The 12436-nt window shown below is 38.5% G+C and overlaps 1 non-coding gene across 1 annotated transcript; it reads left to right on the forward strand.

Annotated features, from left to right (window-relative positions):
• Positions 1–11485: 11485 nt before the first annotated feature.
• On the forward strand, positions 11486–11560 carry Trnap-cgg (transfer RNA proline (anticodon CGG)). Its single transcript has one exon. It is a non-coding gene; the product is annotated as a tRNA-Pro (tRNA).
• The last annotated feature ends 876 nt before the right edge of the window (positions 11561–12436 follow it).

Genomic DNA, 12436 nt, shown 5'->3' on the forward strand with positions numbered 1-12436 from the left:
CCGAGTTCCTGAAGCATTTCCGTAACACTCGCGTGATGATCAAACCTACCAGTAACAAATCTAGCAGCCCGCCTCTGAATTGCTTCTATGTCCTCCCTCAATCTGACCTGATAGGGATCCCAAACGCTCGAACAGTACTCAGGAATAGGTCGTATTAGTGTTTTATAAGCGGTCTCCTTTACAGATGAACCACATCTTCCCAAAATTCTACCATTGAACCGAAGACGACTATCCGCCTTCCCCACAATTGCCATTAAATGCTTGTCCCACTTCATATCGCTCTGCAATGTTGCGCCCAAATATTTAATCGACGTGACTGTGTCAAGCGCTACACTTCTAATGGAGTATTCAAACATTACAGGATTCTTTTTCCTATTCATCTGCATTAATTTACATTTATCTATATTTAGAGTTAGCTGCCATTCTTTACACCAGTCACAAATCCTGTCCAAGTCATCTTGTATCCTGCTACAGTCACTCAACGACGACACCTTCCCGTACACCACAGCAGCACCAGCAAACAGCAGCACATTGCTATCCACCCTATCCAAAAGATCATTTTTATAGATAGAAAACAAAAGCGGACCTACCACACTTCCCTGGGGCACTCCAGATGATACCCTCACCTCCGATGAACACTCACCATCGAGGACAGGAGTGTGCAGTGGGGCACCGAGTCAAACGCTTTCCGGAAGTCAAGGAATATGGCATCCGTCTGATACCCTTGATCCATGGTTCGCAAGATATCATGTGAAAATAGGGCGAGTTGCGTTTCACAGGAGCGATGCTTTCTAAAGCCGTGCTGATGCATGGACAGCAACTTCTCTGTCTCAAGGAAATTCATTATATTCGAACTGAGAATATGTTCGAGAATCCTGCAACAAACCGATGTTAAGGATATTGGTTTGTAATTTGAGAATCCGTCCTTCTACCGTTCTTATATACAGGGGTCACCTGCACTTTTTTCCAGTCGCTCGGGACTTTACGTTGGGCAAAAGAGATTCGCGATAAATGCAAGCTAAGTAAGGAGTCAATGCAGTAGAGCACTCTCTGTAAAACCGAATTGGAATCCCATCAGTACCTGGCGATTTATTTATTTTCAACCCATTCAGCTGCTTCACAACCCCAGGGATGTCTATCACTATGTCCTCCTTACGGGAATCTGTACGAGACTCAAACGGCGGTATGTTTGTACGATCCTCCTGCGTGAAAGATTTCTCAAATACTAAATTTAAAATTTCAGCTTTCGTTTTGCTGTCTTCCGTTGCCAGGCCGGACTGATCAGTGAGTGACTGGATGGTAGCCTTCGACCCGCTTACCAGAATTTCCTTGGGTTTTCAGCAAGATCTTTTGCTAAGTTATGACGGTGGTAGTGGTTGAATGCTTCGCGCATCGCTCTTTTTACAGCAGCACGAATCTATACTAACTTTTGCCTGTCCTCATTCTCCCGATCTTTCTTGTACCGCGAGTGCAACTGCCTTTGCTTCCTGAGCATTCTCCGAATTGCGATGTTAAACCACGGTGGGTCTTTTCCGTCCGTAACCCACTTTTTCGGCACATACTTGTCCAATGCGTGATTTACAATGTGTTTAAAATTTGCCCATAATTCTTCCACGTCCATCGTACCGGAAGTAAATGAAGTTGATTCATTTACTAAGTGGGATTCTAATAACTGGTTATCTGCTCTTTATGGTAAGAATACTCTCCTAGCCTTCTCGACCGACTTTTTAACTTTCGTAACCATAGTCGTAATGACAACATCATGATCACTAATCCCTGTCTCAACACTGGCACCGTCGATGAGGCCTGGTCTGTTCGTGGCTACGAGATCTAAAATAGGTTACGACTCTTTACATGCTTGTTTTGTCGTTGGAACTTATTTTACCTGCGTCTTGCACCCATAAGAACAGAATGAGATGTCAGATTCCTATACAACAAATCTCATGACAGTTTCCAATGTTTAACTTGTTACCCAATTCCTACCCCACAGTCCCTAAAATAAATGCTCAACACTGCTTCTGCTACGATAAGATTCAAAAGCGCCACACTAACTAATGCATTTGATTTGTTGTTCTTATGAACAATGAAGAATCATAGTGGTGAAATATATACAGCTGCTGTTAGTTTCATACATTATTCCTTGAAGCCACAATTTGCATAATAGTGCCCTTTGTCAAGTTTTACTTCATTGAATTGGTCGATAGCTTCCATATCATCACCACTTGCCAGGATTTACTATGAACGCGACACGCGGGGTACTAGTATAGTTTTCAAATATACGCTTCGACAATGCTAGTGTGTGTTTTCTAATGTTATCTGCGCAGTTTTAATTGGGATCGCGTCTGGTCTTCTCTTATAACTTGGAATCTAGCAAAAGCGCTCTTAACCCATCTATCTGTGCCGCCCAACTCCATTTCATTATAATTATAATTTTCTTCCGCAGCATTTCCCCTTGATTAATTTGTTTTCGTTCCTGTTTCTACTAGTAACTCTGACACGCCTATCACCACTGATGCTAAACAGCCCTCAGGTTCTGAACTGTTATCTCGTTTAAGCCTCCCACTCACTGCTGTAATGTACACTGCCTAACAAGAAACGTGAAGCAACAGGAAAAGGAGGAGGAAACGAAATGAAACTTCACTGGTTGAGAGGTTATGTGGTGTTATTTAAGTGATTACAAATTCGAGTCAAAATTACAAGGACTTTGTCAGTATCAGCCCACTTATCAGTATGGCTTTGCACCACCTGTGGCCTGTATGCACGCACTGATTCTGTTAGGAAGGGTGTCACAAAGCCATTGTATCCTCTCCTGAAGCAAGCTGGATAAAAACTGTCGTAAATGGTCCTTGTTGTCGTGGATACTGGCACTGATGTAGCTGGCGTACTAGCTGGCCCTACACATGTTCTGTCAGGGACAGATGCGGGGATCTTACCGGCCATATGGGCACCTCAAAATCAAGCATATAGTTCAAAGAGACACATCCCACATTTGGACGAGCATTGACCTGTTAGAAAATGGCACCATGATAGTGTCGCGTTAGATGTAGCACAGGAGGACGCAGGATGTCTGTGACATACCACTGTGCCGCCAGAGCTCGTTCAGTCACTACCAGCCGTGACCTGGAATTATATACCATAGCTACACACATCATAAGTCGGAAGTGACACCGCTATGCCTCTCCAAAACATTATCAGAATGGGACTTTTCTTCAGGTCGCTACCACACTCGCCAACGATGGTCATCTGGGGAAGTGCAGAACCGCAATTCATCGTTGAAGACAGTGTTCGTCGCCATTCATCGGCAGTCTGTGCTTCCAAGTCAATGCACCACTCCAAACGCAGCCGTCTGTCTTATGGTGTTAACAGCAGCCTGTTCAGTGGCCGGTAATTCCTGGTTCGGCTGCTGTTTGTCTCCGACCGATGTTGTGGGATGACATGGACGTTGCACGGTGTCCATTGCTTGTTCTCGGATGGTAGGATCGGATGCGAAGGGGCTACAATGTGCCTGGTGTGCAATATGACGATCCTTCATTTTGATGGCCAGATGTGGTCGACAGGAACGTTGGCGACGTGCATGCTTACCCTCACATGCCATACAGTCCAAGATCGGGTCACTGGCACATCCGAATACCCCACAAATCTATTGCACGATAGATAGTTCGTGTGAAATCGTATGGGTAGAGGTTATACCTGACAATAGGACTAAAATAATAATTGGATCGTTTTACCGATCCCCCGACTCAGAAGATATAGTTGCTGAACAGTTCAAGGAAAACTTGAGTTTAATTTCAAATAAGTACTCCGCCCATACAATTATAATCGGTGGTGACTTCAATCTACCCCCGAAATGCTGGAAAAATTATACGTTTAAAGCCGGCGGAAGGCATAAAACGTCATCCGAATTGTACTGAATGCTTTCTCAGAAAATTATTTTGAACAATTAGTTCATGAGCCCACTCGAAGCGTAAATGGCTGCGAAAGCATACTTGACCTTTTAGCAACAAATGTCCAAATGTGTGTGAAATCCTATGGGACTTAACTGCTAAGGTCATCAGTCCCTAAGCTTACACACTACTTAACCTAAATTATCCTAAGGACAAACACACACACCCATGCCTGAGGGAGGACTCGAACCTCCGCCGGGATCAGCCGCACAGTCCATGACTGCAGCGCCTTTGACCGCTCGGTTTTAGCAACAAATAATCCTGGACCAATAGTGAGTATTGTGACGAATACAGGGATTAGCGACCACAAGGCAGTTGCTGCTAGGCTGAATACCGTAACACCTACAACCATCAAAATGAAACGCAAAGTTTATCTATTTAAAAAAGCTGATAAAAATGCTCTTAACGCCTTAAAGAGACAGTCTTTACTCCTTCCGATCTGATCATTAAGTGTAGAAAAGTTGTGGGATGTTTTCAAAAAGATAGTATCGACAGCAATTGAGTGATATATACCACATGAATTAATAAGTGATGGTACTGATCCCCCATGGTACACAAAACGGGTCAGATCGTTGTTGCAAAAGAAACGAAAAAAGTATGCCAAATTTAAAAGAACACAAAATCCAGATGATTGGCAAAGTTTTACAGAAGTTCGAAATATGGCGCGTACTTCAATGTGAGATGCTTTTAATAATTTCTGCACCGAAATTCTGTCTCGAAATCTGGTAGAAAATCCAGAGAGATTCTGGTCATACATAAAGCACACCAGTGGCAAGACGCAATCAGTACCTTCACTGCGCGATAACAACGGTGAAGTCACTCATGACAGTGCCACTAAAGTAGAGTTATTAAACACAGTTTTCTGAAACTCCTTCACCAAAGAAGATGAAGTAAATATTCCTGAATTCCAGTCAAGAACAACTCCCAAGATGAGAAACATAGAAGTAGATATCCTCGGTGTTACGAAGCACCTTAAATCACTTAATATAGACAAGGCCTCCGGTCCAGATTGTATACCAGTCAGGTTCCTCTCAGAGTATGCTCATAAAATAGCTCCATACTTAGCAATTATATACAACCACTCGCTCACAGAAAGATACGAACCTAAAGACTGGAAAATTGCTCAAGTCACATCAATGCCCAAAAAGGGAAGTAGGAGTAATCCCCTGAATTAGAGGCCTATATCACTAACTTCGATTTGCAGTAGGGTTTTAGAACATATACTGTATTCGAACATTATGAAGTATCTCGAAGAAAACGATTTATTGACACACAGTCAGCACGATTTCAGGAAATATCGTTCTTGCGAAACACAACTAGCTCTTTATACTCATGAAGTAATAAGTGCTATCGACAGGCGATGTCAAATTGATTCCATATTTTTAGATTTCCAGAAGGCTTTCGACGCCGTTCCTCACAAGCGTCTTCTAACCAAACTGCGTGCTTACGGAGTATCACCTCAGTTGTGCGACTGGATTCGTGATTTCCTGTCAGAAAGGTCACAGTTCGTAGTAATAGATGGAAACCCATCGAGTAAAACAGAACTAATATCCGGCGTTCCCCATGGAAGTGTTATAGTTCCTCTATTGTTCCTAATCTATATTAACGACATTGGAGACAGTCTGAGTAGCCGTCTTAGATTGTTTGCAGATGATGTTGTCATTTACCGTCTTGTAATGTCATCAGATGATCAAAACGACTTGCAAAATGATTTAGATAAGATGTCTGTATGGTGCGAAAAGTGGCAATTGGCCCTGAATAAAGGAAAGTGTGAAGTTATTCACATGAGTACTAAAAGAAAACCGCTAAATTTCGATTACACGATAAGTCACACAAATCTGAAGGCTGTAAATTCAACAAAATATTTAGGGATTACAATTATAAGTAACCTAAATTGGAACGATCACATAGGTAATATTGTGGATAGATCAAGCCAAGGACTGCGATTCATTGGCAGAACACATAGAAGGTGCATCAGGTCTTCTAAAGAGACAGCTTACACCACGCTTGTCCGCCCTCTTCTGGAGTATTGCTTTGCGGTGTGGGATCCGCATTAGGTGGGACTGACGGATGACATCGAAAAAGTACAAAGAAGGGCAGCTCGTTTTGTATTATCGCGAAATAGGGGAGGCAGTGTCACAGACATGATACGTGAATTGGAGTGGCAATCATTAAAACAAAGGCGTTTGTCGTTGCGGCGGGGTCTTCTCATGAAATTTCGATCACCAGTTATCTCCTCCGATTGCGAAAACATCCTATTGGCACCCACCTACATAGGGAGAAATGATCATCACGATAAAATAAGAGAAATCAGGGCTAGCACAGAAAAATTTAAGTGCTCGTTTTTCCCGCGTGCCGTTCGAAAGTGGAACGGTAGAGAGACAGCTTGAAGCCGGCCGTAGTGGCCGAGCGGTTCTAGGCGCTACAGTGTGGAACCGCGCAACCGCTACGGTCGCAGGTTCGAATCCTGCCTCGGGCATGGATGTGTGTGATGTCCTTAGGTTAGTTAGGTTTAAGTAGTTCTAAGTTCTAGGGGACTGATGACCTCAGCAGTTAAGTCCCGTAGTGCTCAGAGCCATTTTTAGACAGCTTGACGGTGGTTCATTGAACCCTCTGCAAGGCACTTTATTGTGAATAGCAGAGTAATCACGTAGTTGTAGATGTAGATGTAGATTCGACCTGCTGGTCAAATGGAAACCCACAGTGAGCCCCATTCCAAACTCTGTCAGAAGCTAATAATGCTGTCTCACATTAGTACACGCCATCTCCGTGTCTTTCACAGTGTTCACTCTACATCTGACGCTGTTCATACCTCTTATATTCCCTGTCAGGCCTGGTAACAACACTAAACACAAACAATAATAATACAGTCTGGAAGTTGTTTTACCTCTCACAGAGAATTGGAACTCTAACCATTTACATACCCATCGATGGCTTGCATGTGTATGAGGTCACACTAAATTTTGACCATATCTCCGGGGTGTTTCAGCGTTTTTTTGTCAGGCAGTGTAATATACACTGATGAGGTGAAACATGATTACCACATTCGGAACACACTTGGAGCAATTTTGCTTTGCATCGATTCAATAAGTCCTAAGTAAGTTTCTGGAGGTACATGGCACAGATACCTTTGCATTTTCTGCAAATAACTGGCCGGCAGATTGTGGGGTGGAACTGGTGACTGATAGAATCAGAAATCTGTTCCATCGGGTTCCTGTCAGGAAAATTTGTTGGCTAACTGTAAGAAATCAATGTTATTTCACTATCAAGCTCCTGATCAGACTATAGCATCATCGTGGACTTGAGACATGTGTGGTTATCCTGTTGGAAGATGATGGGAAGACATCAAGCACGAAAGGATGCAGTGTTCCGTAATAATGTTCACTTAATCCATGGATGTTATGTTTCCATGACCCACGGAAGCCCAGGTGAATGTCCCACTACAAGCGACCTGCGTCTTTTGAGCAGTGTATGTTTCGAGCAGCCGTTCGCACAGATAAGAGCATATCCGGACACGACCATCGACTTAGTGTAACAGGATTCACCCCACTAGGCGACACGCTTCCATCGATATATGGTCCATTCTCGATGATATCGTCACATCTGCGATCGTAATTTTCTGTGTCATTATGAGCAACATTGGAACACATAGGAATCATCTGCTCTGAAGTCCAATGTTCACAGTTTTTGCTAAACGGCGTAACCTAAACTCTTTTACCAGCAGCAGCATTGTACTCTGTCATAATATCTGCCACAGATTACAGCCTATGCTTCTTTGGAGAGTGGAAAAGCCTCCAAACTCTGCATTCTGTGATGAGGTATATGTCCAACAACTTCTCGCCTACTTGCGGTTTCATCATTCTTCAACCATTTTCCACAGAATCTAACGACAGTAGCATGCGAACAACCGACTGTCTTCGCTGTTTCTAATATGCTCGTTCCTAGACACCCATGCTTAACAACCAGCCCTTTGTCAAAGTGACTTGCACCAGTGGATTTCCCTATTTGTGGCCCACATTGTAGCTAAAATGATTCTCTATCTGTTTCTGCTCCGCTTATATATTTTCCTTACTGCGTCACATGACTGCAACACCACCAGGTGACATTCAGTCTTGTGTCTGTTCTAATTAGGTATAATAGTAGATATGTTTTGTAGGTTCTGGCGCACTAATGCAGTCTTAAAAATAAATTCAATATTTTATAAATAAAACAACTGATTTTTAAAACTTTAAAACTGTGCCATAAAAATTCAGTATATTTAATTAACTAAAACGATTTTATTAAGTTAACTAAAATACCTATTTTTTACAATAATACAATTCATTATAATAACAAAGTGATTTCATTTACTTAATTTACAACACGATTTTAACAAAATAACATGTATTATTTAACTAAAGTAAGTTATTTTTCAAAATTTTAAACTGTGAACATAACTAAACTATTTAACATGTATTAGTTAAAAAAGTACATTATTTGAAAAATTTTAAATTGTGTACATAAGTAAATTAATTAAAATATATTACTTAACAAAAACATTATTTTAAAATTCACATTGTGAAGGTAAGTAAATTAATAAAAATGTGTAGTGGTTAACAAAAGTTAGTTATTTAAAAAATTTAGCTTGTGAACTCTATATCATGAAATTCACTATTTCTATTTCTGAGTTTCTTCATTCCTTTATATTTTAATTTCATTTGTCCTTTTTTATTTATTTCAAAATCAAAATCAACTATTAATTTAGAATATCTTCTTGGTAAATATAAGTTTAAAATCATTATTAAGTTAGACAAAGCTGTTCTCCATATCTAGTATTTAAATATTCACAATTTGTAATAATATATAAAACATATATCTCTAGCTCATAACTTTTTAATTCCTTTAGAAATATTTAAATTGTTGAGCTTATTGATTAAAGGAGTTTCTATTTATATAGAAAATTTTTTATTAATTTAACAAAAATAAATTTGTAGTTTGAATTAAAAATTACAATTTTGAACTTATACCTAAATGATGCATAAAAATTATTCTTTTTTATTTTTTATAAATCTAATAAAAATTATATCTTATAAATGGAGAACTTAAGCGACATTGATCGTTCTATTTGTTTGTGATGAAAATAATAATGAGTTTGTTCAAACAAATTGCAATCATATTTTTCATACAAGATATATTTATGAATGGTTAAAAGAAAAAGAAAATTGTCCACTTTGAAGAACTATTATTAAAAATAAAGAACCAGAAAAATTGAAATAATTGATATTAATGCTACATTTGGTGATCAATATGAAGAAGCATATTATGGTGAACCAGCATATTATTACGATTTTGGTTAATTAAATATTTATATTGTAAAATTATAAAAATTAACTTTTTTACAAATGCAATATATTTTTTTATGTATAAATGGAGCAAGTTCAACAAGAGTCTTTTGTAAAACATAAATTTTTTAAATATTGTAATACAGAAAAATGAACTGATAATTTTACTTTACAAAAATATACAAAAGATGGTTATAGAACTATAAGTATACCATGTATAAATAAATATCATGTACAAAAGTACAATAAAAATCGAATTCCTTGTGTATGTGGAAAAAGTGTTGCTAAATATTATTTTAAGGAACACTTACGACAAAATGCAAGTGAAGAACATTCGAAAATATTATTAGTAATATATAATGAGGAAAAATCGACATCTGCAATCAATAACGAAGATGTTTTAACTGAAGAAACATCTACATCTACAAAGAAATGTAAAAGCTGTCAAGAGATTATAGATCTAAATTGTTTTTATATAAACCCTTCACATAAAGATAAACATAATAATAAATATAAGAAGTGTACATTAGAATATATTAAGAATGAGAAAGATTTAACTGTACATTTTATTATTTATTAAGTAATAATCCTTTATGACTAATTAAATAAATTTTTGAAACTAATTTATTGTTAGAATAAATATTAAACTAATTCTTTTAAAAACTAATAGTTTAAAAACTGATTTATTCTTAAACTAAATTATAAACTATTTCGTTTTTGATTACTGATATATTAAATATTAATCCTGATCTAACCATTAAATAATTATCATTTTGTTAAAAATATTTCTACAAATCTAATTAATTTTTTTGGAATAAATAAAAGAGCAAAATCGAAACATCCATTGCTTATCAACTACAACAACTTAAAGATGCAAGTCTTTGTGAATTTTGTAGAATAAATACTTTACAAGTATATTAAAATTTATGTAAAGCTGATTTAATTGGATTTATTATTAGAAATAGTTCAATTGTTGCTAGAAATTATAGACATGAAGTAAGTGAATATAATACAAATATTGTTAAAAATTATATAACTGCAGTAATTGAAAATCATAAAAATATTGTTAGAAATTATGTACCTGAAGAAAGTGAAAATCATAAAAATATTGTTAAAATTATATAACTGAAGTAATTAAAAATATACAAATATTGTTAAAATTTATATACCTGAAGTTAGTGAAAATCATAAAAATATTGTTAGAAATTATACACCTAAAGTAAGTGGACATAATAGTAATATTGTTAGAATTTATATCATGAAATAAATGAAAATTTTTGGAAAAAGTTAAAATATTACAAAACTGATGATGTTTTTCTAACTATAGACGATAAAACATTAAAAAGATATTTCAATTTTCTACAAATACGTTTGTCTAACTGAAACCAAGAAATTGAAATATAATTAAAGATTCCTTAGTTGAAAAAAGCATTTGAAAACAGATTACAAACTTTAAATTTTGAAAATAGTATTGATATAAAACTTCCTGGCAGATTAAAACTGTGTTCCCGACTGAGACTCGAACTCGGGACCTTTGCCTTTCGCGGGCAAGTGCTCTACCAACTGAGCTACCAAAGCACGACTCACGCCCGGTACCCACAGCTTTACTTCTGCCAGTATCTCGTCTCCTACCTTCCAAACTTTACAGAAGTTCTCCTGCGAACCTAGCAGAACTAGCACTCCTGAAAGAAAGGATTTATCGGAGACATGGCTTAGCCACAGCCTGGGGGATGTTTCCAGAATGGGATTTTCACTCTGCAGCGGAGTGTGCGCTGATATGAAACTTCCTGGCAGATTAAAACTGTGTTCCCGACCGAGACTCGAACTCGCGACCTTTGCCTTTCGCGGGCAAGGTAGGAGGGAAGGTAGGAGACGAGATACTGGCAGAAGTAAAGCTGTGGGTACCGGGCGTGAGTCGTGCTTCGGTAGCTCAGTTGGTAGAGCACTTGCCCGCGAAAGGCAAAGGTCCCGAGTTCGAGTCTCGGTCGGGCACACAGTTTTAATCTGCCAGGAAGTTTCATATCAGCGCACACTCCGCTGCAGAGTGAAAATCTCATTCTGGAAACATCCCCCAGGCTGTGGCTAAGCCATGTCTCCGATAAATCATTTCTTTCAGGAGTGCTAGTTCTGCTAGGTTCGCAGGAGAACTTCTGTAAAGTTTGGAAGGTAGGAGACGAGATACTGGCAGAAGTAAAGCTGTGGGTACCGGGCGTGAGTCGTGCTTCGGTAGCTCAGTTGGTAGAGCACTTGCCCGCGGAAGGCAAAGGTCCCGAGTTCGAGTCTCGGTCGGGAACACAGTTTTAATCTGCCAGAAGGTTTCATATCAGCGCACACTCCGCTGCAGAGTGAAAATCTCATTCTGGAAGTATTGATATACTTGATCCTATTCATTTTTTAAAGACAGTAAAAACAAAAAAAATTTTAAATTGTTAAAGACTATTTGAACGTACATAATGGTTTAAAGATAAATTTTAATTATTTTGTGAATATAAACATCAAACAAATGAAAAAATGTAAAAGTAGAAGAATTTAAACATGCAACTATACTATTCTGACAGAAAAAGAAATTAGTAAAAAATGTAAACAAGGTAAAAGAGATATTTGAGAAAAAATATCTAATTTTCAAGCACAACGATCAGGATGGACATTAAATAGATTTATTGGTTTCCAACAAAAATTAATATATATATGTTGTATAGCTAGAGAAGGCCGAAATGCACGCTATAAGCTCACGCAGGATGGCGTGAAGTCTGAAACAGGATACGTAATGAATGCTATAAAGAAAAGTACGTAGCTTCTGGAATACTTAACCTTAATCCATCATTTGTATACATCGTTCTTGATGAGACATGCTTCATACAATAACTATCAATTGCTATGGCGCCTTGCTAGGTCGTAGCCATTGACTTAGCTGTAGGCTATTCTATCTGCTCTGCAAATGAGTGAGGCTTCGTCAGTGTGCATCGCTAGCTAAGTCGTCCAACAACTGGGGCGAGTGCTAGTCCGTCTCTCGAGACCTGCCGTGTGGTGGCGCTCGGTCTGCGATCACTGACAGTGGCGACACGCGGGTCCGACATGTACTAGTGGACCGCGGCCGATTTAAAGCTACCACCTAGCAAGTGTGGTGTCTAGCGGTGACACCACATTCCTCCCCCGCAAATCGGAGAACGG

This window comes from Schistocerca nitens, chromosome 3 (assembly GCF_023898315.1).
Source record: "Schistocerca nitens isolate TAMUIC-IGC-003100 chromosome 3, iqSchNite1.1, whole genome shotgun sequence".
NCBI classification, from domain to species: domain Eukaryota; kingdom Metazoa; phylum Arthropoda; class Insecta; order Orthoptera; family Acrididae; genus Schistocerca; species Schistocerca nitens.